A 26,911-nucleotide genomic window follows, 5' to 3' on the forward strand; every position below is an offset into this window, starting at 1 on the left:
GGCGCAAAGCAACTGAATTTCTCCCCCTATTTTCGCTTGATTGGCCTCGTTACAGCCGACATGCGGTTCCCTTCAGGCAATTGGTTGCAGAGCGTCAGATTCTCGCCTCTGATGACGCATTGTTTCAGGTAAAAATTTAAAGGGCCATGTCCCCTTTGCAAAAGCATTAGGGGGGGAAAATTCAGTTGCTTTGCGCCTCCCGTTAGTGCAAAGCAACTAGTGCCCGGGCACGGCGCCGCCAACGCCTCCCACTGTTAGATCCGTGTGTTAATGGAGACACGGAATGCAGGAGTTGATTTAACAAGTGTTTACTGAACAAAGTCTGGAGGTGAACTAACTACACAAGATGCTACACAGGCTTATATACCCGAGTGGTCACTACTGGTACTACAGTATACAGGGGCTTCAAAAACATAGTTCCTCTTAAAGGTACATACACTACAATTCCTCCCCTTTTAGATAAATAGTACATAACTGTTGTGTATGTAATATGTATGTTACTTTAAACCTATGGCCAGGGCAGCACTACTTTGTAGGGCGTAGTGATACCGTAGTACCACTCCTGGCCATAGGGGTATAAATAGTACTGTGGGTACTGATCTCCCCTCAGTTCCCGCCTGTTGGTATGAAGTAAAGACCTAAGTTGAACCTTCCAAGCTGTCTCCTCATTATTGTATTAAGTATAGTCACATACTTTACACTGGCGACGAGTTACGTTCGAACTCACCAGTACACGGTGCAACAAGGATCGGTAGCAGTACGGAGAGAGAAGGAGAGAAGCTTCTTACCAGCCAGCCTGCGGAGTCCAGCGTCGACCGAAGGAGGCCGCCCAGTTCGGGAGGAGCGGCAGCAACGGAGCGAGAGAGAGAGGTTTCCAGCGGAGGCTGCGGCAGCTGTAGAAGTGCCTTACTTCTTAGCTCTGGGTAATGACTCAATACACACTTGGATTCGTCAGACGGACAGGCCTTTTATTTCACTTCTTGCAAGGGGAATCAGCACCTCCACTCAAGGGGTGAGGCTACTATTCCAATGATACAGCGTAAGCGTTCCATATTTATACAGTGTAACAAACAAGTTTGATTGACATTCCTTTGTTCCTCTATCAGGATACATTTTAGATTAATCATCAGGTAGAAATAACATATTGACAGAAGGATCCTGGACACATAAGTCAACCGTTAATCTATAACAGGGCATGAATCGTGTAACCGGAGGTCCTCTTTAATCATATATTGGGAGGCTAGCTTTGCTTACGGTCACAAGTTATCAGGTCATTGGTACATCAAAGGAACTCATTATTTCACTTCTACATTCTCATTAGGTGGGCAGACATCTGTTCTTGGCTGTAGTCCGAGTACGTACAATAGCTCTAGTTACACATCGACACTTGCCCAGTGTCAAGTCTGAAAACTTTTACCCAGCAAGCACTTGAAATTAACCCCTTATATCATGTAGATTTCCTCATTCCCCCCTTTTGTCCTTTCTAAGGACAATCTATTTCGCTAAGTTTAAAAAACTCTACATCAAAGGTCTCACCCTTAATATCCTCATATTCAGACATCATTGATACTGGAGGAGTTGACGTTAATAAGGAAAGGACTTTTGTACACAATAATTTTAAACAACCAATCAATAAACTAATTAAAATTATTATCATCACAATTGCGATAAAAGCTTCCAAAATTTGCTTTCCTAGTGTTCCTCCCCATCCTGAAATCCAATCCCACATGGACCATGGTTCAAGTTGACGTAGTTTCTCTACAGCCTCCTTTATGTGGTTTACCAGATTGGTGATATTTTCTGAGCTATCTGGGATATAGGTGCAACATTCGGTTTTTATGATTGCACATGTGCCCCCTTTTGCCAACAATTAGTCCAGAGCCATGCGGTTTTGTAAAGCAACAGTGCGCATAGCCACCATTTCTGCGTTTATCATTGGCTATTTGTTCCAGCACTGCTGCCATGTTTATAGATTCTCTTGCTAGCTTCCCTGTTCCATACCAGGGAAATGCTATAGCAAAGAACCTTTCAGTTTCTGTAATGGCTCGTTTTACTCGTGTCCCAGGGTGGCTATCCAAAGATGAAATATGATGTATATAGGGCACTACATATCCCAAATAACATGACCCAGTCCAATTTTGTGGTAACCAAGGGTATGCACTAATAGACTCTCTGGATTCCTTCGATTATCATATTGGGGATGAAACCACCCTTCAAATTTTATAAGGTTGTATCCTGCATCTTTCCATTCATTTTCCAACTGATCTGGGTTTAAACTATTTTGGGTCTGAAATGTACTGGCTGCCTCCTTATTCCAGGTGGTATTAGACTGTAATAACCTCCCTACCATCTCTTCTATTTCGAAGGGAATGGGCCTTAGAGGTATTCCACCCTCTGCATGCACAGGGATGTGGCTGCATATCCAGCATTTGGCAAGGTTCTGTCTTTTAGCGTACAGATAACTTGATGATAGTTATGAAAAGGATTATCACAAAACATTGACTTAGCTGTCAGGGCCAGTCCTCCCCTTGAATTACCATTGCAGATAACCCCTCCGTTCGCAGTTTTATCACTTGGTAATACAGTATCACGGCATGTGACCCATAGCTTATCAAGCTTCTGTCCACTATCTTCTTCTACTATCTTATTCTGCCTAATCCTAAGACTCAGGGGTTGATACGGGGGTACCTGCATAGTGTGATCCTGAAGCTGAACCTTCATAGTCTCGTTATAGCATATAATATAAAAGAAATCACTGTTTAAAAGTACACATTCTTCTATGCATGGTTTGCCCTTCAGGGGATCTGGGTAAATCAATATGGCAGTTTCAATTATCGTTGACAAAGAGAACAGTCTTGTTAAAGTCCAAATCCAGTTCATCTTGGCAGTGTATTATCTTCGACTGATGCCTTCTTACAATGGGACGCGTGTATCCATGTTGGTCGCTCCTTTACTTTTACAGCGGTGTTTGCGGTCAGGAGTACTTGGAAGGGTCCCTCAAATCTGGGTTGAAGGCTATTCTTTCACTTGAAGATTTTTATATAGACGTTATCTCCTGGCTCGAAAGTATGGCACTTTCCTTCAGCGGGATCGACCTGGGCTTCCTTCACCTGTTGATGGAAACTAGAAATGCATTTGGTTAGTGCAATGCAATAACTCAACATATCTTCCTCCATTTTATGAATGTCCATTTGTTTAGCTGTTAAAGGTGCCGAAAAAGGCAATCTTTGTGGTCTTCCCATGACGATCTCGTGAGGCGACAATCCTGTAGTTCTGTTGGTAGCAGACCGCATTGTCATTAAAGCTATGGGTAACAAATCAACCCATTTAAGTCCAGTTTCTTTACACAGTTTTGCAAGCTTGTTTTTCAGCATCCCGTTATATCTTTCCACTAGTTCAGCCGACTGTGGATGATAACTGCAATGGAGGTGCTGGTTAATCTGTAAGGCTTTGCATAGTTCCTTAATTACTGTTCCCATAAAATGGGACCCATTGTCACTTGACAGTTTTGCTGGTATCCCAAAGCGAGGTACAATGTCCTTCAATAAACATTTAGCAACAGTGGTAGCGTCATTCTTTCTGCAAGGAAAAGCTTCAATCCATCTTGAAAACATATCAATAATAACTAATACATATTTAAAGCTCATACATACAGGTAGTTCAATAAAATCCATTTGCAAGTGTACAAAAGGGCCCATGGGGTTTGGGTGGGATGCGGGCTGTACCTTCTTTATTTTCCCTGCATTCATGGTCTGGCAGATAGTACAATTTTCACATATTTGTTTTGCCAACTTTGAGATTCCTGGTGCATACCAGGTCTTGAGGATATAGTCCGCCATCCCCCCTTTGCCCGCATGGGTGAATTTATGAACACATCGGGCAATTGGTGATAGTAATGATTTGGGTGCCACCATGCGGCCGTCATGATGAACCCATAAGCCGTCAGTGTTTTTTTAAAACAATGATTAACAACCCATTCCTTTACTTCATCAGAACTGGCCCTATCTTGATGGGTCAGCACATCATCTAAGGACGGGGGCTGCGGTATCTCTGGCTTTTCCCTAACAGGGAAGGCTGAAACTTGTCGTTCAGTACTCGATATAGCTACTGACTTAGCAGCGCTATCTGCAGCAGCGTTTCCAAGCGCAACCTTGTCCAAATGCCCCGTGTACGCTTGGCACTTAATAATTGCAATCTGTTTACGTCTCTGAATAGCTAGTAAAAGATTTTGCACTTCTTGTGCATTTTTAATCTGGGTTCCCGAGGAAGTCAGGTAACCGCGAATTTTCCAAATTTGTCATGCTCATGTCTGGTTATTTCTGAATAGTTCAATATCCATTGTCTACAATAGCCAGTCATTCCTAGAAAATGCTTCATTTCTCTTTTAGTTTTTGGCAACGATATGTTGCAAACGACCTTTATTCTATCCGGCGTTAACTCCCTGTTTTAACAATGATTCCATCACTGGCTCAATTCCTTTTTCTGCTTTCTCTGACAATGGATACTGTGATCTTTTGGGTAATGGTGCAGCTGGATTAATTGTAACTTTATAGGGCTGTGCAGTCTAATAGTTAGGAGGTATTTTAAATTAAAAAACGGCTGATAATCTTGTCCTGTTTTGTCATAGCAGGCCGTGCAGTGCAATTTTGAATGCCATTTCCCTAGTTTCAGGGATTCCTGGTATTGTTTTATGGAGCTTGTAACGAATCCCCACGCTCCTAACAGACTGACAAGTTTGGGACTCAAACTTGGGTTGGCAATTTCCCATGCGTAAAGAACAGGGTGTTTTATTTCTGTTACTGGGTACGCATATGCCTTATCTACTTGGATTTCTACCGTTACTCCTGATGGGGAGCAAATGATTGTAGCATTTATTTTGCACAGCAAGTCTCTTCCACATAAATTCATAGAGACATCTCCTGATAACAGAAAGGAGTGTTCTTCCTCAAATTCTTCTACTTTTACTGTGAGGGGAGTCGATTGATTCAAGCATTGTAATATTCCAGCCAATCCAGCTATCGGGGTCTTTTTCCCATTAATAGGCATTCCTTCAGAATATCCTTTCCCTAACACCGAAAAGGTTGCTCCTGTATCTACTAAAATGACATAGGTCTCCCAGCTATTTGCATTTTAACTTCAGGTTGACTGCGTGAATTTAAAGAAACAACCGGCATTTGGTGGTCTGTGGCGCCTGGGGCTGCTGGTGTCAGTACTTCTGATCTCTATTTCTCCTAAATCCCTGTCCGTTTGTAGGGTAACCTCCTGACTGGTCCGAAAAAGAGTTATGGACAGTGAAATTAGGACCTTTATTCTCTAACGGAGGTCCATTATTGGAGGTTTGGTTCTGACAATTTTTCGCAGGGCATTGGTTTGCCCAATGTCCGGGTTGTCCGCAATTGTAACAATTACCAGATCATCCATACCCTCTTATTCTACCACGTCTTCCTCTATATTCCCCTCTATTCATCCTTCTATAGTTACCTTGTTACCCTACCATAATAGAGGAGAAAGGTGTTTCTTCGGGGTAATTTTTTTTTTTCTTCTGACTCAACAAACATAGAGGCAATCTTTTTATCTGGCTGTTCTCTATTTCTCTCTTGTCCGTTAAACATTCCTCGAGGCAAGTAATTCTTTCTATGTTAAATGACTATCTGAGGGAAAGGGTCTAGTCTTATTTACAGTCCATTTGGACCAATTTGGTAGGTGATCAATGGATGATTGACCAGTTCTTTAACATAAAGGCTGCTGGCGTGCCTTTCTCGGGTGGCTTACTGGTGCTAGCACCCATTTTAGCAGCTTAAATGGTTCACTTAAAACAATCTAAACTCCCGTGACAATCCATGATCTGCGTTGTACGCCCCTACAGATCAGATTAATAAACTATACATACGTATAAAACTCGAGGGTTCTCAACCCTCGTGGAAGGTATTTCTAACTGGGGAAAATACTGAATCCACAATAGCTTAGTGGATCATGTAAAAGACATCACTATTTTCTCAACCATACATTCCGCCGCGGGACTCACTTCCCCGGCTTGGGTCTTTTCCAACCCCTTCTGCAGTTTTTTTTTTCAGCTTAAATATTTTAGTTAAAACATACAACAATTCCGTAACACTCTATGATCTGCGTGGGACGCCTCTACAGATCAGACATGACTAAACATTAATACATATAACAATAAACAATAAACAATACACTTGTTAAACAACAACCAAAGTGTTACTAAATCCCCAACCTATGCAGCCTTACTGGACAAAGCTGCAAAGTTGATTGATAATAACAAGTAGTTAAATACTCACTCTCATAAACATTAAACATTGACACTGTGTTTCAGACAACCGCCCACTCTTCTCTCTTTTTTTTTACCCTATTCCCTTTAGCCAAATCTTTAGCAAAAAGGGCCTTCAATTTGTCCCAGCTAACTTCAAGCTCTTCTCTCCTTCTACCCTACTCCCTTTAGCCAAATCTTTAGCAAAAAGGGCCTTCAATTTGTCCCAGCTAACTTCAAGCTCTTCTCTCCTTCTACCCTACTCCCTTTAGCCAAATCTTTAGCAAAAAGGGCCTTCAATTTGTCCCAGCTAACTTCAAGCTGGAACCTTGCTAGTTCAATTTCCAGTAAATCGCTAGCTCCTTAGTTAATCAAATTCCTGACTTAACCTTCTCTCTCAGCAAGCTGGAACCTTGCTAGTTCAATTTCCAATAAATCGCTAGCTCCTTAGTTAATCAAATTCCTGACTTAACCTTCTCTCTCTGGTACCTTTATACAGTCCTTTTCTGCACGATCCTGTTCGCGGGGCGTCAGCGCCTCATGGCTGGTCCTCTGTTCCGTTTCTGAAAGGGAAGCAGTCACAACGGCAGTTTAACCTCCGAACCTTGTGAGCCAATTACCCGATGGCAGTACTGTCCAATGGAATAAACAGACTATGCGCAGCTATGCTTCTGGCAGGGAAAGTCCCAAAAATGTGGCAAAACACCACCTTCGGCCGATGGGATTTTCCCAACCGAGCAACGTACTCGGAGCCTGTTAACTCACCAATTGGTACAGCAAGCCATCTCGGTGGAACCTCCAAATTGTAGAAGTGCCTTACTTCTTAGCTCTGGGTAATGACTCAATACACACTTGGATTCGTCAGACGGACAGGCCTTTTATTTCACTTCTTGCAAGGGGAATCAGCACCTCCACTCAAGGGGTGAGGCTACTATTCCAATGATACAGCGTAAGCGTTCCATATTTATACAGTGTAACAAACAAGTTTGATTGACATTCCTTTGTTCCTCTATCAGGATACATTTTAGATTAATCATCAGGTAGAAATAACATATTGACAGAAGGATCCTGGACACATAAGTCAACCGTTAATCTATAACAGGGCATGAATCGTGTAACCGGAGGTCCTCTTTAATCATATATTGGGAGGCTAGCTTTGCTTACGGTCACAAGTTATCAGGTCATTGGTACATCAAAGGAACTCATTATTTCACTTCTACATTCTCATTAGGTGGGCAGACATCTGTTCTTGGCTGTAGTCCGAGTACGTACAATAGCTCTAGTTACACATCGACACTTGCCCAGTGTCAAGTCTGAAAACTTTTACCCAGCAAGCACTTGAAATTAACCCCTTATATCATGTAGATTTCCTCACAGCTGAGAGAAGAGGCTGAACGGGCGCTCCAGACACGGGGCAAAAGTCCACCCAGGGCCAGGTAAACTGCAATCCTTCCCGGGGAACGCGAGCTGCAAGGGCCAGAATGGGCAGGCGATCTGGGGAACAAACGGAGCCACGAGGACTAGCGGGCCACGAGAGGGGAAGGTCGTTGTAATAGCGGTGGTGGCAATAACGGGAGCTGCAAGAAAAAAAAATAACGACGCTGGAGAGAGGTCGTTGACAGCAGAGGGAGAAAAGGTGGGAAAAGCGCCATCTAGTGGACAAAGGGGAAAAGTTTTTCTCTTCAGCAGTTTAACATTTAAAAAAAACAGCGCCATCTAGTGGACAAAAGGGGAAAAGTTTTTCTCTTCAGCAGTTTAAAATAAAAACAAACACCATCTAGTGGAAAAAGGCGGGAAAACCTCTTCAGTTTTAAAATGTCCAGAGAAGCTTGGTTGTCAGAATTTGTTGCGGACACAGAAGAATGGGACGCATATGTCGAAAGGCATGAACTTTATTGCATAGTAAACAAGGTGAAAGATGACGAAAAGGCAGCAACCTTATTAAATTCTATGGGGGCAAAAACATACGGTCTGCTGAGGAATCTTCTTACTCCAGAAAAGCCAGCAGACAAAACGTATGCCCAAATTGTTGATACGTTAAAGGAACATTTAAACCCTAAGCCACCATTTATAGTGGAAAGGTACCGCTTCTACAGACGCGACCAAAGGAATGATGAGTCGCAGGCAGCCTATTTGGCTGAGCTCAGACGGTTGTCCAAACATTGCCAGTTTGGAGCCTTTTTGGCGGAAGCAATCAGAGACAGATTTGTCTGTGGCATGTTAAATGAGAGTACACGAAAACGGTTGCTGGCCAAGAAACAGCTCAGCCTAGATCAGGCGATGGAAATAGCATCGTCACATGAAGCAGCAGCACAGGGTGCTGCTCAAATACGACAAAACACAACCGGCTATGACACACATGAGGTGACATTTCACAAAGGTAAATGCTACCGTTGTGGCAAAACCACCCACGACCAAAGTAATTGTTGGTTTCGTGATAAAATATGTCGGCAGTGTGGGAAAAAGGGGCATATAGCGAAAGTTTGTCGGTCTGGTACGAAACCCAATAGTGGGAGCAATCCGAGCAGTACCAAGGCAAGGACAAAAATACATAAGATATCTGACAGTAGCTCAGACGAGTCACAGGAAGGCACAAAAGCAGAGCCTAAAGGCCTGGGATGTCTCAAGTTATATGGTGTAGACAAAACGGAGGACCACAGCACAATGTGGGTTAAAATGAAGGTAGCAGGCGTCGAAGTTAATATGGAGCTGGACACAGGTTCAGCCCTATCAGTAATTAATGAACAAGATTATAACAGGCTGTTCAAACGCATTCCCTTAAAGGATACCGAAATCAAATTAAAAACATATACGGGACAAAAAGTTTACCCGAAGGGAAAAATGCAAGTAACAGTTAAATACAACGGCAGAAAAGTGCCTGGACTTTATTTATACGTCCTACCAAATGGTGGACCACCACTTTTGAGTAGGGAATGGATAAGAAAAATCCATTTCGACTGGAAGTCGATACACGAGATATAAGTAGAAACCACCAAGGATGATACAACCATTACAAGCAGGCTGTCGAAAATATTGGCAAAAACGCCAGAGGTGTTCCAACAAGGGCTGGGGACCTTAAAGGACATTAGAGCAAAAATAACTATTGCTCAAGATGCAAACCCCAAGTTTTGTAAGGCCTTACGCCATTCGGCCAGCTGTGGAAGCAGAACTGGATGCCTTAGAGAGTGCAGGTGTCCTTACAAAGATTGAGTGGAGTGAGTGGGCCACGCCCATCGTCCCAGTTATAAAGAAAGCTGCAAATAACACGCCGGGGGAACCAAAGAAGGTTCGCATTTGCGGGGATTTTAAGATAACTATTAACCCAGTCCTGCACACGGTACAGTATCCGCTGCCGCGGATAGAGGACATATTCGCATCGTTAGCTGGGGGTAGACACTTTACGAAGATTGACCTTTGTCAAGCTTATTTACAGATGGAGGTGGAGCAGGACTCGAAAAAGCTCCTAACGATTAACACACACAAGGGATTGTACCAGTACAATCGCCTGGTATTTGGTGTGGTGTCCGCCCCAGCAATATGGCAGAGGACCATGGAACAGGTCCTACAGGGCATTCCAGGAACGCAGTGCTACCTGGATGACATCCTGGTGACAGGACAAACGGATAACGACCACCTCGCTAACCTGGAGCGAGTACTTCTACGGTTGCAACAATACGGACTCAGGGCGAACAAGCAGAAATGTGAGTTTTTCCAGGAACGTATCTCATACTGTGGTCACATTATAGATAAGGAAGGCCTGCATAAGTCCCCGGAAAAGATCGAGGCAGTAGTGAAGGCCCCGCCCCCTGAGAATGTATCTCAGTTACGATCATTCTTAGGCCTTATAAACTATTACCATAAGTTCCTCCCGAACTTATCGTCCATTTTACATCCATTAAATTCATTGCTGCAAAAGGGAGTCTCCTGGAATTGGGACGAAGCGTGTGAGGCTGCTTTTAAAAAGGGTAAACAACTCATTACATCAAAGGAAGTGCTCGCACACTTTGACCCAAAAATGCCAATGAGATTGGCATGTGACGCCTCCCCGTATGGTATAGGGGCAGTGTTGTCACACAAATTTCCCAATGGGACGGAGAGGCCAATAGCATTTGCCTCAAGGTCGTTAACTACAGCCTAAAGAAACTACGCGCAAATCGACAGGGAGGCCCTCAGTCTGGTGTGGGGTGTAAAAAAATTCCACCACTATCTACATGGGCAACGTTTCACACTACTGACGGATATCAACCGTTGGTGTCCATATTTAATCCAACAAAAGGGGTGCCCCTGATGACGGCCCAAAGGCTACAGAGATGGTCACTGTTCTTAGGAGCACACCAGCACCTTATCGAATATAAGGGTACCAAACAGCATGGCAATGCGGATGGCCTGTCGCGGCTACCATTGCCTGCCGAGATCGAAGAGATAGTACAGGACCCCGTGGAAATATATCATACGGCTGTTATGGAACACTTGCCCATCACCAGCCAATGTATCGAGCAGGAAACACAGAATGACCCGACACTGGCAAGGGTTTACGAATTGACCGTGAAAGGCTGGCCGGCGCAGGGTGACGCATCATTGCCGGCGTTTTCGGCAAGGAAAGACCAGTTGTCTGTCTGCCGGGGCACATTGATGTGCGGAGCCAGGGTGGTGGTCCCTCAAAAATTACAACATAAAGTGTTGCAGGACTTACACGAAGGTCATCTGGGAGGTGTCAAAATGAAAAGCCTCGCCAGAGCCTACGTCTGGTGGCCCGGCATTGACAGGGACATCGAGGAAGTAGCAAAAGCATGCCAAGGGTGCCAGATGGTACAGAACGTACCACCCCAAGCCCCACTACATCCGTGGGAGTGGCCCTCAACGCCGTGGCAAAGGATCCACGTGGACTTCGCTGGGCCCTTCCTGGATGCGATGTTCCTTATTGTAGTGGACGCCCACTCAAAATGGCCGGAGGTCATAAAGATGTCATCAACGACAGCCGAAAAGACGGTCGCAGCCTTAAGGACCATTTTTGCCTGAAACGGGGTGCCCGAGCAAGTCTGTTCGGACAATGGGCCACAATTTGTGGCAGAAGAATTTCAAGCATTCCTAAAAAGGAATGGAGTGCGACATTATACGTCCGCACCATATCATCCGGCTACAAATGGGCTGGCAGAACGATTTGTACAGACTTTTAAAAAGGCCATCAAGGCGATGGGGGAGGAAAGGTTGCCACTACAACACAAGGTGGACAATTTCCTATTCGCGTACCGTAATGCTGCACATACGGTGACCAACCAGGCCCCCGCCGTCATGTTCTTTAATAGAAGGTTAAGGTCGCGCCTCGAATTGCTCAGACCAAACATCCGGAGAGATGTGGAAAACCGAGTATTTCGTAGGGCTCCTGACAGACAGACACGGAGCTTCGAGGTGGGGCAGCAAGTGTTGGCCCGTGATTATAGAAATGAAAAGTGGCGGTCTGGTACGATAAAGGCCCGCCAGGGACCCTTGATGTACACAGTGGATACAGGGGACGGCATAATCAGACGACATGCTGATCAACTTGTGGAGTCCAGAAACCCAACTGATTCACTACCTCAAACGTCTCAGCACATTGTTCCAGCGGAATCACGGCCCAGCTCGTCGCTACAGAAGTCTCAGGATTGCGAGGAGTTCATCACTCCAGTGAGCTCCACGGCACAGGATGTGCCATCAGACACTGACGACTCCAGTGATGAAGTGGTGACGGAAGTACCGCCGCCTACACCGAGACCGACTAGAGAAAGACGTTATCCTAGTCGAGACAGGAGGCCTCCTCAGAGACTGAATCTATAACATGTTTCTTTTTATATATATATATAGGTAGACAACTCTGATGTAAATATGTTATGTATGTTGTGTTACCAAATGTTATTAGCCCTAGTTATGGTGCATCTGTTGATTTAATTGCACGGGTACGTTTTAATTAAAAGGGGAGGAATGTCGTGTATGTAATATGTATGTTACTTTAAACCTATGGCCAGGGCAGCACTACTTTGTAGGGTGTAGTGATACCGTAGTACCACTCCTGGCCATAGGGGTATAAATAGTACTGTGGGTACTGATCTCCCCTCAGTTCCCGCCTGTTGGTATGAAGTAAAGACCTAAGTTGAACCTTCCAAGCTGTCTCCTCATTATTGTATTAAGTATAGTCACATACTTTACAATAACATTTTAAGTAATCATTAAATAACATTTTTACAAGAACAATAATATACACATTTGCTGAAGTTAATCAATTACAAATTCAGTCTCTCTGGAGGCTTCCTGACTCAGTCCGGATAACGCCTCGGTGGTGCAGTAGGTTTCGGTGGTGTAGTAGGTTCTTTTTGCAAGGTCGATTCGGCTTGAATGCCAGTGTCGGGTTCATCTGGTTCCAGTATCACCGGATCGGAGGTAGATACTATGGGTATCTCTGCTTCATCACTAGGCGTATAGCGTTGTGGTGTAGGTTGTCCTTTTTCGGATGACTCTATGATCTGGTCAGCATGGCGCCTTCTTATGCTTTCTCCAATGTCCACGGTATACATCAGCGGTCCTAGTCATGTGCAAATAGTTCCAGGCTGCCATTTCTCGGTACGGTAGTCCCGGGCCAAAACTTGTTGACCTATCTGGAAGGTTCTAGTTGGCCTTTCATTCATGCTTTGAAATTGTCGGTTCTCTACGTCCCTTCTGACGTTTGGCTTGACCAAATCCAGCCGGCATCTTGGTCTTCTATTGAAAAACATCATGGCGGGGGTTTGGTTTGTAACCGCGTGTTGCATTCCTGTACGCAAACAAGAAGTTATCTATCTTATGTTGTAGATTTATGTCTTCATTACCCATGGCCTTTATGACCTTCTTGAAGGTCTGGACAAACCTTTCAGCCAATCCATTGGTGGCGGGATGGTATGGGGCGGACGTGTAGTGCTTAACCCCATTGTTTTTTAAGAACTTCCTGAATTCTTCGGAAACAAATTGCGGTCCATTATCAGAACAGATCTGTTCAGGCAGCCCATTCCTGGCGAATATGGTCCTTAATACTGTGATGGTTTTTTCCGTGGTGGTGGACATTTTTATTACCTCCGGCCACTTGGAGTGTGCATCCACCGCGATTAAGAACATTGAGTCCATAAATGGACCAGCAAAGTCGATATGTACCCTTTGCCATGGAGATGAGGGCCAACTCCCATGGATGTAGAGGGGCTTGTGGTGGGGCGTTTTGGACCTTCTGGCATCCTAGACAGCTCTTGGTCATTTCTTCGATGACTCTATCGATACCTGGCCACCACACAAACGCTCTGGCTAAGTTCTTCATTTTCACTCCACCCAGATGCCCCTCGTGAAGCTCCTTTAGCACTCTGTCCTTGAGTTTGGGTGGAATCACCACTCTGGATCCACACATCAAGGTTCCTCGGCACACTGACAGCTGTTCTCTTCTTTGCGAGAATGCTGGCAACAGTGGTTCGCCATGTGCTGGCCATCCCTTCACCGTTAAATCGTAGACTCGTGAGAGAGTCGGGTCATTTCACGTTTCCTTTTCAATGGTAGAATTTGTCACTGGTAGACATTCCACTATGGTCGAGTGGAACATCTCCACTGGGTGCACTGTAGGCGCCTCTTCCACCGTTGGCAACGGTAGGCGCGATAACCCGTCAGCATTCCCATGCTGTTTTGTTCCTTTGTATTCTATGTCATATTGGTGTGCCCCTAGGAAAAGGGACCACCTCTGTAGCCTTTGCGCTGTCATAATGGGAACGCCCTTTTTAGGGTTGAATATGGAGACGAGGGGTTGATGGTCAGTCAACAAGGTAAATTTTTGTCCGTGTAGGTAATGGTTGAAGTTCTTCACCCCCCACACCAGGCTGAGTGCCTCCCTGTCGATCTGGGCACCATTACGCTCAGCTGAGTTCAATGAGCGTGACGCAAAAGCTATCGGCCGCTCCGAGCCATCAGGGAATCTATGCGATAATACCGCTCCCACGCCATAAAGGGATGCATCGCACGCCAGTCTGATTGGCAGTGATGGGTTGTAATGAGCCAGCACTTCCCTGGACGTGATCAAGCCTTTGCATTTATGGAAGGCACGTTTACAGTCTTCGCTCCATTTCCAAACTACTCCCGTTTGTAGCAGTGCGTTAAGCGGGTGCAGAACCGTCGACAAGTTTGGTAAAAATTTATGATAGTAATTTATCAATCCCAGGAACGACCTTAATTATGAGACATTTTCAGGCGCTGGGGCCTTTACGACCGCTTCAATTTTTTCAGGTGACTTATGCAACCCTTCTTCGTTAATGACATGGCCACAATATGATATTTGTTTCTGGAAAATTTCGCACTTGGGGCGATTTGCTCATAGGCCCCGTTCTCTCAGCCTCGTGAGCACCTGCTCCAAGTTGGCAAGGTACTCGTTGTCGTTTTCTCCTGTTACAAGGATGTCGTCTAGGTAGCATTGAGTCCCCGGAATCCCTTGCAGGACTTGCTCCATAGCTCTTTGCCAGATAGCCGGAGCTGATGCCACTCCGAAAACCAGTCGATTGTACTGGTACAGGCCTTTGTGTGTGTTTATCGTGAGATACTTTTTAGAGGCCTCCTCAACCTCCATCTGTAGATATGCCTGTGCTAAGTCAATTTTGGTGAAACGTTTCCCTCCGGATAGTGAGGCGAAAATATCTTCTATCCTCGGAAGAGGATACTGTACCATGTGAAGAACCGGGTTTACAGTCACCTTGATGTCCCCACAGATGCAAACTTTTCTCTGTTCTTCAGATTTATCATTATTCAACGTTTTCTTCATGACCGGGACGATGGGTGTTGCCCACTCGCTCCAATCTACCTTGGACAACACGCCTGCTTTTTCCAAATTCTCCAGCTCTGCCGCGACGGCTGGATGAATTGCGTATGGCACCGGCCTTGCCTTAAAAAACTTGGGAATTGCCGCATCTTCCACTTTTATTGAGGCGGTGGCGCCTTTCAGGGTTCCTAGTTCCTGTTGAAACACTTCTTTGGCGTTAGCCAAGATTTCTTTTAATCGTCCAGGTATGACGTCATCATCGTTTTTTTTCTTACTGGTCACCGTCAGTGCCTGAATGGAGTGCCAGTCTAAACGTATCTTTCTGATCCATTCACGTCCCAACAACGGTGGACCACCATCTTGCAGAACGTATAAATACAACTTCTGTATTTCCTTGCCGTTGTATACAACAGGCACCCTTATTTTCCCTCTGGGGTATACTTTCTGCCCCGTATATGTCTTCAAGATAATGGATGTGTCTTTCAAAGGTATATGCGGAAATAGCCGCTCGTAATCCCGTCGATTTATGACGGTCAGAGCTGATCCTGTATCTAGCTCCATTTTGACTGGGGACCCCGCTATCGTGAGGGTAACCCAAATGGTCTGGTAATCTTCTTTGGCAATTACATTATGTAATTTAAGACAGCTTAGTCTCTTGTTTCCGGAGTCGCTATCGCTCTTCTGGTCTTCGGAGCTACTGTCCGTCATCATTTGTACCTTTCTGTACTTTTCCTTATTGACCTTTTTACTGTCAGCGGATTTCTTTCCAGATCTGCATGCACGTGCAATGTGTCCCATCTTTCCGCATTGCCTGCATGCTTTGTCCTTGAACCAGCAGTCCTTCTGGTCATGGGTGGATCTGCCGCAGCGATAACATCTCTCGAAACCCCGTGTCATTTCATGAGTGCCAAAGTCCTGTGGCTTTTGCTGTATCTCTGCAGCTCCTCTTGCTGCTGCTTCGTATGATACAGCCACAGTGAAAGCCTTGTCCAGTGTCAAATCTTTCTCAGAAAGTAGTCTTTTCTGTGTTCCTTCACTTAGGAAACCGCAGATGAATTTGTCTCGTAGAGAATCTGCCAGTCCTGCCCCGAATTGGCAGTGCTTTGACAGCTTTCGTAATTCGGTGAGGTAATCAGCGTTACTTTCATTCTTGTGCTGATTCCTCCTGAAGAATTTGAATCGTTCCGCTATCAGCAGCGGTGTTGGGTTTAAGTGCTCCTGTAAGGTATCAACAATCTCCTTAAAATTCTTGTCCATCGGTTTGGCTGGAGTGATCAAGTTTTGTAACAGCCCGTATGTCCTTGCGCCCATCAGATTTAGAAATACTGATGCCTTTTTATCATCCGCTACTTCATTCGCCTTGCAATATGCCTCCACTCTTTCCACATATGTGGTCCAATCTTCTACATCACTATCGAAAGCAGTAATATTGCCAGTCTTCGGCATCTTGAAAATCTAAAATGGCGCTTCCCGCGCTTTTCCTCCGTCCCCGATGGATCAAAATGGCGCCTCCCGCGCTTTTCTTTCTTCCCCGCCGAGTTAAGATGGTGCCTCCCGCGCTTTCCCGCCGCTGCCGCTGCTGCCAACGCTGTTCTCCGCGGTTCCCGTTGCGACCTGCAGCTTTTCGCGGTATTTCTATTTTTTTTTAATATATCGCTTCAATAGTTTCTCCGTTACTTGGAGAACCGTTCCCGCGTTCCCGTCGTGGAGCGGACCCTCTGGGACTTTCCCCTCCCTCTGCTCGGTCCGAACACCGACCTGCTTTGCAGCACCGGCCGCGCCCTGAGTGCTCCACCCTCTGTCTCTCTTTGCTTCTGCTTCCCGACTCGCTGCCCGGCCCCGTTGCAGAGCCACCCGATCGAGCTCTAGCCCGCCGCAGCCCAGGAAGGATCAGTGCACTACTTGCCACCAGCCCGTTTAGCTGGGGAAACCACAGACTGGAGACCAAGCCTGGCCCTCGTTTTCGAGTTTCTTCGAGTTATTTATTTATTTTAATTTTTTTTCTTGCTTCTGGCTTCGACCTTCGTCTGAGGAACCGATCCCCTTGAGGTGCTGCCGAATTGCAGGTAAGTTCGTTTCTAACTCGTCGCCACTGTTAGATCCGTGTGTTAATGGAGACACGGAATGCAGGAGTTGATTTAACAAGTGTTTACTGAACAAAGTCTGGAGGTGAACTAACTACACAAGACGCTACACAGACTTATATACCCGAGCGGTCACTACTGGTACTACAGTATACAGGGGCTTCAAAAACATAGTTCCTCTTAAAGGTACATACACTACACCCACGAAATTCAGCGCGGGGTTAGCAGCGGCGGTAACCGGTAGCGCCCCGTGATCTTCGGGAGCACCGCCTGACTTACCGCCGGACGCTATGTCCGACGGGGTCAGGGGGTCTATCTGTGGCCGGGGAGGCGGCATTTAAAGGCGAGATGCGGGACGGCCATTTTTGCTGCCTGCCAGCACCTGCCTCTGCTCCCGTCCCCGGCCTCCTTACCCACCCCCCTCCCCCCGCGGAGCGCTGGCTGCGCTCCATGAGCCCAGCACTCCAGAGAAGTGCCGGGCTCTTTTTCCGGCACTCATGATCCCCGGGGGCCCAGCTGGGCCCCGGGTCGTGCTGCGCAAGGCCCCTCCCCTTTAAGAAGGGGAGGAAGGCCTGCAATACCGTGGCACGTAGCACTGCAATATTCCCTCGCAGCGCCCCAAGAGGGAGGCGGAGAGCTTCCCGTAGTGGCCCGCTTCCCTCTTGGGGTGCTACCACTCAATTTCCGTCGCGGGGGCGCTAATTTAGCACCCCAGCAAAATTAGCGCCCCAAAGGGGGCGCAACTCAATTTTTAGCCCTAGGTTTTTCCTCTTAAAGGTGCTGGCTGCTGCAGGAATGGCAACACCAAAAACCAAGGCTGCACCCAGGTTCAATGAGGGCTCCCTTCATGCTCTTGTGGAGGGAGCTAGAGGTTGTCAGGAGGTCCTCTTCCCTGGAAAGGCAAGGAGGAGGCCTCCTCAGCAAACCAAGGCAGCTTGGCTGCAAAATATTGAGGAGGTGAGTTCGAGGTCTGTGTGCAGACGCACATGGGTTCAGAAAAGAGTTTAATGATCTGCTGAGATCACCTAAAGATCACCTCTGTGTTCTGGGAAATGGAAGTTCAAGAGTGAGGGCTCAGGGAGAATTCCATGTAGAATGTTGGTGGTGACACTGAGTGCAAACCATCATTTGCTTGCACAGATGATGCCTGGGGTTTTGGGAATGTCGGACTTATATTCATCTCCATCTGCCAGCCACCTGTGGTTGAAGCGTAGGCTTATGCGAATTTGGCATGGATGAGTGCATCCCTTACCTGACGGCCAGCAATGTGGTCGCCTGCTGCTGGATTGGCCAGATGTGGTCCTGGAAGGTGTCACTCCCTGTCCTCCTCCTCATCCTCCCCCTCATCCTCTTCCTCATCCTCTTCCTCTTCCTCTGAGGAGGCTGTGTGCTGTGCCACTCCTTCATCCGGCAGCACTGAGCCGCGCTGCTGTGCGATGTTGTGCAGGGCACAGCAGACCACGATGATCCTGGATACCCTGGCTGGTGCATATTGCAAAGCTCCACCAGATCTGTCTAGGCATCAGAAGCACATTTTGAACAAGCCGATGGTTTGTTCGATGATGCTTCTGGTGGATATGTGACTCACATTGTACCGCTCCGCAGCATCGTTTGATGGCCTCCTCATCAGTGTCATAACCACTTTTTCAGGAGATAGCCCTTGTCACCAAGAAGCCATCCAGAAAGTTGGGTTGGCGGATGGAAGAGCAGAGGCACAGTAGACTGGCGCAGGATGAAGGAGTCATGGCAACTGGCAGGGTACTTTGCGCAAACATGCATGATGATCTTCCTGTGGTTACACACCAGCTGAACGTTCAGGGAGTGGAATCCCTTGTGGTTGACAAACACAGCTGGGTTGTGATAGGGGGCCCTAATGGCTACATGTGTGCATTCTATGACACCCTGCACCATTGGCAAGCCTGCCATATTGGCAAAGCCAACCGCGCAAGCTGTCGCAGTTGGGCCATCCGTGGAGAAGGGGATGTAATTGTGCGCCTTTGCAAAGAAGGCATCGGTGACCTGCGTGATGCAGGTGTGTACGGCTGACTGGGAGATGCCGCTGATGTCTGCAGCTGATCACTGGAAGGAGCCCGAAGCAAAGAATTTGAGTGCGGTGGTGGCTTTGACAGCAACTGGTAAGGAGTGTCCACACGCTCCTCTGGGCTCCAGGTGTTGGTGCAGCATTGCGCAGAGGTCAGCGACTACGTCTCTTGAAAGTCTCGGCCTCCTTTGGCACTGCTGCTCAGTCATGCTGAAGATGCTGATCCTCTGCCTGTAAACCCTGTGTTGGGGGTATCTCCTGTGGCGAGATGCAGCCCTGCATTGAGGCCCTCCACCCAATGCATCATCAGATGGGTGAGGAGGAGGTTGGCGCTCCTGGTGCTGGTGCTGCTGTTGCAGCTGGTTGTGGTGCTGCCATGACTGCTCTTCCTCCGAATCTGAAGATCAGGATGAGAGGATGTAAATGGTTCCCATCCCGTTGCTATAGATTTCAGTTGAGGCAAGAAGCTTGCAGGCGCACAGTCAAAGCGGCCTGAAATAATTCCAGTCAGGTCACAGTGCAGATGGGTGTCAGCTTGACCAGTCACAAGGTCAGTAGATTTGCAAAATCTTATCCCAAATCTCCAGCAACAAAGTTGTTGCATTTGAATGTCAGCCATGTTGCAGGAGCGCTTTTAAAGTGCTGCAACAATGACTACAATTCATGTCCTCCAGCAACTCGTCTCCTTGTAGCTGGCCTGTTTCTGACAAGACGTGAAACAGGAGCCAGAGGCACGAAAATGGGAAACCACGATAAAAATAGGATTAGCAAGGCAGTTAACAGGTTGTTAACCTGTCGGGTCAGTTTGGGAGCGGATGAACCGACACTCACAAAAATCGGGTGGGGGCGGGATGGAGGCGGATTGGCAGTCTGAAGCCATTTTTTCTGATTTTCGCTGCTCACCTGCCTCCAAACCCGCCTCCTCAGGGCTATTAAAATCGAGCCCTTAGAAGCAGCATTACTTATGGAGTATAATGATTGGCTTATTTTCTGCTGTCACTGATATCAAATTTGCATTGCACAAATTCATTTTGATTGCCAGGTGTTAAAATATCAAAATAATCATATTTGGAAGCTTTTCTTTCTAAAATATACCCTTTAAATATTTACCATAAAAATGTGGTTCATCAAGGGACAATGGAGGTAAATGATCTGCTTTCTGCTTTTACTAACATTAGGGAATTCAGGATGTATTTGTTATTCAGTTTCCTCTCAGGGCAGAGTTAGTCATTCAATAGCTGGCCTTTTCATATTTAAAATTTTACAACTTGCAGTGATAATGCTGCAGAACAAGCTGCAGTTCAGTGTAGAAATACCTTTCCAACATGTAGTCATTTGTTTTATTTATGTATTACCCCTGGCGGCAGAAATGCTGTCTATTTATTAAACTAGACTGGTTTGGGAGATCTGGAGCACCATTGATGACATTCTTTTACATATTTTTCCACAAAAGTCAGTTTTTATTGAGTGTGTTCTGCAGAACCATTGCTAATGTCACTGTCCTACAGGCCTATAGGCTAACATGTAGTGTTGAAAGAGCAGAGCCAAAGCTATTCATTCCATCTGCATTGCCTCCAAAGCTGTCATATGATCAAATCAACATTAAAGGTTTGTATGAAAATGTATTCAATGTTTTATTATATGTAAGTAAGTAGGTATAAATGAAGATCAATTGATACTCTTCAAGCATATTAAAATAATATTGTCACTGATGGATTGACTAATATAATGATGCAAATGCAAATTTTGTTTACAGAGGAACAGGAGGAGGCCATTCAGCCCCTCGAGCCTGTTCCGTCATTCAGTTAGATCACGGCTGATGTGTATCTTATATCCAGTTATTTGCCTTGTTCCAAGTTCCTTCCCTGCCATTGCCTTCATTCCCCACCACAAACTCTGTTCCCTAGCCAATGACTCCATCCCTCTCCCTGGTCACTGACTGAGACTGAACCAGACATTTCACAGTTATTCGAACTTGAGATGAGCTTCCGACCACATATCCGCTCCATCATCAAAACCGCCTACTTCCATCTTCGTAACATCGCCAGTCTTTGCCTCAGCTCACCTGCCACTGAAACCTTCACCCAGGCCTTTGTTACCTCTAGACTTGACTGCTCTAATGCTCATCTGGCTGCCCTCCCATCTTCCACCCTCCATAAACTTGAAATCATCCAAAACTCCACTGCCCATATCCTAACTGGCGCCAAGTCCCATTCACCCATCACCCCTGTGCTCGCTGACCTACCTTGGCTCCCGGTCCAGCAGTGCCTCACTTTTAAAATTCTCATCCTTGTTTTCAAATCCCTCCATGGCTTCGCCCCTCCCTATCTCTGTAATCTCCTCCAGCCCTATAACCCTCTGAGATCTCCGCACTCCTCCAATTCTGGTCTCTTGCACATTCCCGATTTTAATCACTCCACCATTGGCGGCCGTGTCTTCAGTTGCCTGGGCCCTAGGATCTGGAATTCCCTCCATAAACCTCTCCGCCTCTCTACCTCTCTTTCCTCCTTTAAAACACTCCTTAAAACCTACCTCCACCTGTCCTAATATCTCCTTATGTGGCTCAGTGTCAAATTTTGTTCGATAATGCTCTTGTGAAGCACCTTGGGACGTTTTACTACGTTTAAGGTGCTATATAAATGCAATTTGTTATTGTTGTTGTTGTTACTGCCCATTCAAATAACAGGGTCTTTACATTGCCAGAGGGCAGGAATTTCAAAGGCTAAATCATTAATTTTAAAAACAGTTTTCCTGATCCTGCTGGCTCTCAAGGCCTCTGCCCTTAAAAAATAATTAGCAATGCCACTCCACTCTTCAGTTTCTGGCCTTGAATACAAAATTATTTATGCAGCCCTGGTTCCTGACCTTCTCCCAGCTCTTCAAGACACTTGCCTGGAAAAACAAATAAAACTGTGGCCCAATTCCTTGCTTTTTGGCCTCAGGTATACAGCCAGCTGCAAAATTAATTCTAAAACCTCCCCTTCCTCGCTATTAGGCCTCAGGCCCTTCTAGCTGTGGCAAATATAACTTTTAAAGAATCTTCCAAGCCTGGCTCTTGAGCCTGAGGTCCAGCTGAAATGTTTATAAAAATTACTGGCGCTGTTTACAGCCCCCACTCCCGATCGTCATTTTTTTTTTGAAGTTCCAGTCCTACTCCCGACCATGATTACACTCTTCATCCAGCAGCTCCACTATCAACTCCGCCTCTGGTCCCGCTTTTCCCCTGAACACAGCCTCCTACCCTGTTCTACATTGTCCCAGCAATCGGCTGCCATTAAATTAAAAACAATATAGGGGGTTATTTTTGCCTAAGGGTGAAAACAGGCGCTAAGTGGGTGCTAATAAGACACGTTTGTTTCAAAGTCTGGATTTAGCACACAATTTTGCTCCTAATTGCTGATTGCCATAATTTGAACTTGTCTGGAGGCGCTAAAACAGACATCTGTAGGTTTAGCTCTCAAGTGCTGATTAGACGCAATTTTCGTGGAGCAGTATATGTGGGCTCGATGCACGCATTTCCACTGAAGGTGTGGAGTACACTGGCTGACACACAGCGGCACATTACAGGATGGCTCAGGGACCGAGGGAGAGGGCACACAAGATCACGGACATGGCACTGGGGGTCACGGTGGAGGAGGTCCAGAGGAGGAGAGCTGTTTTGTACCCACAGGGGGAAGGATGCCACCTCACCCTCCTCACTCTCCTGTCCCCCTCTCCTGCAGCAGCTGGTGCTGCTCTGCCAAGCCTCATGCCTGCCTCCCATTCCTCATCCAGACCAAGGGGGACTGCTAGCAAGATGTCCATGTCCAAGCACTTCCTTTCTCCTGGTGAGTAGAGTAGCACATCACTTAATAACAACAGAAAATGCTGGAAAAACTCAGCACATCAGGCAACATCCGTGGAGAGAAATTTGAGTTGACGTTTCGGGTCGAACCCTTCTTCAAAACTGGAAAGAAAAGAAATTAGATCGAAGGCAGGGCTGCAATCGGACAAAAGAAGTGAAAGAAACAAAAGAGCTAGACGAGATGGTAATAGGCTGAGATTAGGTGTAAAGTGTACTGGCAGGGCAAGAGATAGCTGCCAGGTGTGAGAGAGAAATAAAAGGAAGGGGGGGGGGGGAAAGGAGTGGAAAAATTACAAGAAAAAATGTGTAATAGGGGCCGAGGTTATGATCTGAAATTGTTGAACTCGATATTGAGTCCGGAAGGCTGCAGAGTGCCTAATCGGAAGATGAGGTGCTGTTCCTCGAGTTTACGTTGAGCTTCCATGGAACAATACAAGAGGCCAAGGACGGTGAGGTCCGAGTGGGAATGGAGCGGTGAATTAAAATGACAGGCGACCGGAAGCTCGGGGTCACCCTTATGGACTGAACGGAGGTGTTCCGCAAAGCGGTCACCCAATCTGCGTTTGGTCTCCCCAATGTAGAGGAGACCGCATCGTGAGCAGCGAATACAATATACTAGATTGCGAGAAGTACAAGTAAATCGCTGTTTCACCTGGAAGGGGTGTTTGGGGCCCTGGACAGTGGGAAGGGGGGAGGTATAGGGGCAGGTGTTACACCTCCTCCGCTTGCACGGGAAGGTGCCGGGCAAAGGGGAAGGGCTGTTTGGGGTGATAGAGGAGTGGACTAGGGTGTCTCGGAGGGAGCGGTCCCTACGGAATGCTGAAAGGGGAGGGGAGGGGAAGATACGTCTGGTGGTAGGATCACTTTGGAGGTAGCGGAAATGCCGGAGGATGATCCGTTGAATGTGGAGGCTGGTGGGGTGAAAGGTGAGGACAAGGGGAATCCTATCGTGGTTCCGGGAGGGAGGGGCAGGGGTGAGGGCAGAAGTGCGGGAGATGGAACTGACACGGTCGAGGGCAGTGTCAACTACGGTAGAGGGGAATCCTCGGTTGCGGAAAAAGGAAGACATGTCTGAAGCACTGGTGTGGAAGGTGGCATCGTCGGAGCAGATACGGCGGAGACGGAGAAACTGGGAGAATGGAATAGAATCCTTACAGGAAGTGGGGTGGGAGGAAGTGTAGTCCAGGTAGCTGTGGGAGTCAGTGGGCTTGTAGTGAATATTGGTGGATAACCTATCCCCAGAGATGGAGACGGAGAAGTCGAGGAAGGGAAGGGAAGAGTCAGAGATGGACTATGTGAAGGTAAGGGAAGGGTGGAAATTGGAGGCAAAGTGAATGAAATTGTGAAGTTCGGGGCGAGAGCAGGAAACGGCACCGATACAGTCATCAATGTATCGGAAAAAGAGGTGAGGGAGGGGACCCGAGTAGGACTGGAACAAAGATTATTCCACATAGCCCACGAAAAGGCAGGCATAGCTAGGACCCATGTGGGTACCCATGGCAACACCTTTGATTTGGAGGAAATGAGTGGAGTTAAAGGAGAAGTTGTTCAATGTGAGAACAAGTTCAGCCAGGCGGAGGAGGGTGGTGGTGGATGGGGACTGGTCGGGCCTCTGTTCAAGGAAGAAGCGGAGCGCCCTCAGGCCATCCAGGTGGGGGATGGAGGTATAGAGTGATTGTACGTCCATGGTGAAAAGGAAGCGGTTGGGGCCAGGAAACTGGAAACTGTTAAAGTGGCAGAGGGCGTCCGAAGAGTCGCGGATGTAGGTGGGAAGAGACTGGACAAGGGGAGAAAAGATTGAATCAAGATAGGAAGAGATGAGTTCCGTGGGGCAAGAACAGGCTGAAATGATGGGTCTACCAGGGCAGTCCTGTTTGTGGACCTTGGGAAGGAGGTAGAAGCGGGCTGGGCGGGGTTGGGGAACTATGATGTTGGTGGCAGCGGGGGGAAGATCACCAGAGGAGATGAGGTCAGTAACAGTCTTGGAAACGGTGGTTTGATGTTCTGTAGTGGGGTCATGGTCCAGGTGGAGGTAGGAGGAGGTGTCGGAGAGTTGGCGTTCAGCTTCCGCTAGGTAGAGGTCAGTACGCCAAACAACAACAGCACCACCCTTGTCAGCGGGTTTAATGACAATGTCAGGATTGGATCTAAGAGAATGGAGTGCTGCAAGTTCAGAGGGAGGTAGGTTGGAGTGAGTGAGGGGAGCAGAGAAATGGAGACGGCCGATGTCACGGCGGCAGTTAGCGATGAAAAGATCTAGAGAGGGTAAGAGGCCAGGGGGAGGGGTCCAGGTAGAACGGGAATTCTGCAAGCGGGAGAAAGGGTCAGTTGTGCGGGGGGAAGACTCCTGGCCAGAGAAGTGGGCACGGAGACGAAGGCGGCGGAAAAAGAGCTCAACATCGTGCCGAGCTCGAAATTCATTGAGGTGGGGGGCGTAAGGGTATGAGGCTCAGGCCTTTGCTGAGGAGTGATTGTTCAGGGTCAGAGAGTGGAAGGTCAGAGGGGATAGTGAAAATGCGACAGGGGGTGAGATTGGGAGAAGTGGGGTCAGAGGAATGTGAAGGGGAAGAAGGTTCCGGAGGGGCGTTGGTGTCCAAGAGTTGATGAAGCTTGCGATCCTTGACATCGGAAAGGAAGAAAAAAAGTTTTTTGTTGAAGCGTCGGATGAGTCGAAGGATGAAATGGAACTGTCGACCCGGACAGCTTTGAGATAGAGTGCGCCGGTGTTGCTGAAGAGAGAAGTCGAGAGTGTTCATGTGGCGCCGCATGGCGTTGAGCGTGGATCTCAGGATGTGGCGAGAGCAGTAGTTCGAGGAACGATGAATATCCTGGAGATATTTGTAATCCTGGGTGGATCTGAAGCACGAAGGGTGGAAGTTTAGTTGGAACCCACGTGGAATAAGTCGGAACCGGAGACAGATTTCCAACATCTGCAGTATTTTGCTATAGCACATCACTTACACTTTTTATGTGAGGTCCTCAGAGAATTTGCGGAATAAATGTTGCTCGAGTGTTGGTGAAGTCTTGACAAAGTGTCCCAGAAAGTTTCCCGATGTGTTTCAGGGGTCTTCTTCACAGCTCCAGCAGCAAGTGAACATGAAATGGTGAGTATCCCTTTAAGTAGCGCTTGAAATCCATATCAATGCCTTGTTTACCCCCAAACAGCTGGTCATTGTTAGGAGAAGGATTTAGAACAAGCGTTAGCCACCAAAATGTCGTGCAGCCTCTTTAACGCGCTAGCAAGCATTTTGAGTGGCAATCGGCCCCTTAACGAGCCTCCGGGCAGCCTTTTATAGCGCAAGCTTAAATCCTTTACAAAGATGACGTCTTGTGCTAAACACGGGCTAATGCAACATTTCAGCTCAAGACCCCATCTTAGCCACCTCAGAGGATCTTTAGTGCCTGAAGGCACAGCTGAAAATCAGCCCCATATATTTTTCCCAGTTCTACCCCAACAAATTTGAAATGGCCGTCTCCCTTGCCCCAAACTTAAAATGCATGCCATCCTGCACCTGGACTTCCCATGGGGGTACTTAAAAAAGAAATTAGGAGAGCGAAGAGGGGGCATAAAAAACACTTGTGGGAAAATAAAGGAAAATCCCAAGGTGTTTTATAAGTATGTTAAGGGCAAAAGGATAACTAGGGAAAGAGTAGGGCCCATTAGGGACCAAAGTGGCAATCTGTGTGTAGAGCCGGAAGATGTGGGTGAGGTTTTAAATGAATATTTTGCATCTGTGTTCGCTATGGAGAAAGACGATATAGGCATAGAAATCAGGCAGGGGGATTGTGATATACTTGAACAAATGAGTATTGAGAGGGAGGAGGTAGTAACGCTTTTAGCAGGCTTAACAGTGGATAAATCCCCAGGCCCAGACGAGATGAA

At 46.9% G+C, this 26,911-nt stretch overlaps 1 long non-coding RNA gene across 1 annotated transcript in view; it reads right to left on the reverse strand.

The window, feature by feature from the left end:
• Nucleotides 1-947: 947 nt before the first annotated feature.
• Nucleotides 948-26,911, reverse strand: part of LOC147124275 (uncharacterized) — a 55,447-nt gene continuing 29,483 nt past the window's right edge. The window contains exons 3-4 of the long non-coding RNA XR_015077924.1: nt 6,758-6,831; nt 948-3,123 (exon numbers count right to left, since the gene is read on the reverse strand). This is a non-coding gene — a long non-coding RNA (uncharacterized LOC147124275). The remainder of the gene's footprint in view (nt 3,124-6,757; nt 6,832-26,911) is intronic.

Source organism: Somniosus microcephalus, chromosome 1 (genome assembly GCF_052327205.1).
Source record: "Somniosus microcephalus isolate GS21.2 chromosome 1, FLI_Smic_1.0, whole genome shotgun sequence".
NCBI classification, from domain to species: domain Eukaryota; kingdom Metazoa; phylum Chordata; class Chondrichthyes; order Squaliformes; family Somniosidae; genus Somniosus; species Somniosus microcephalus.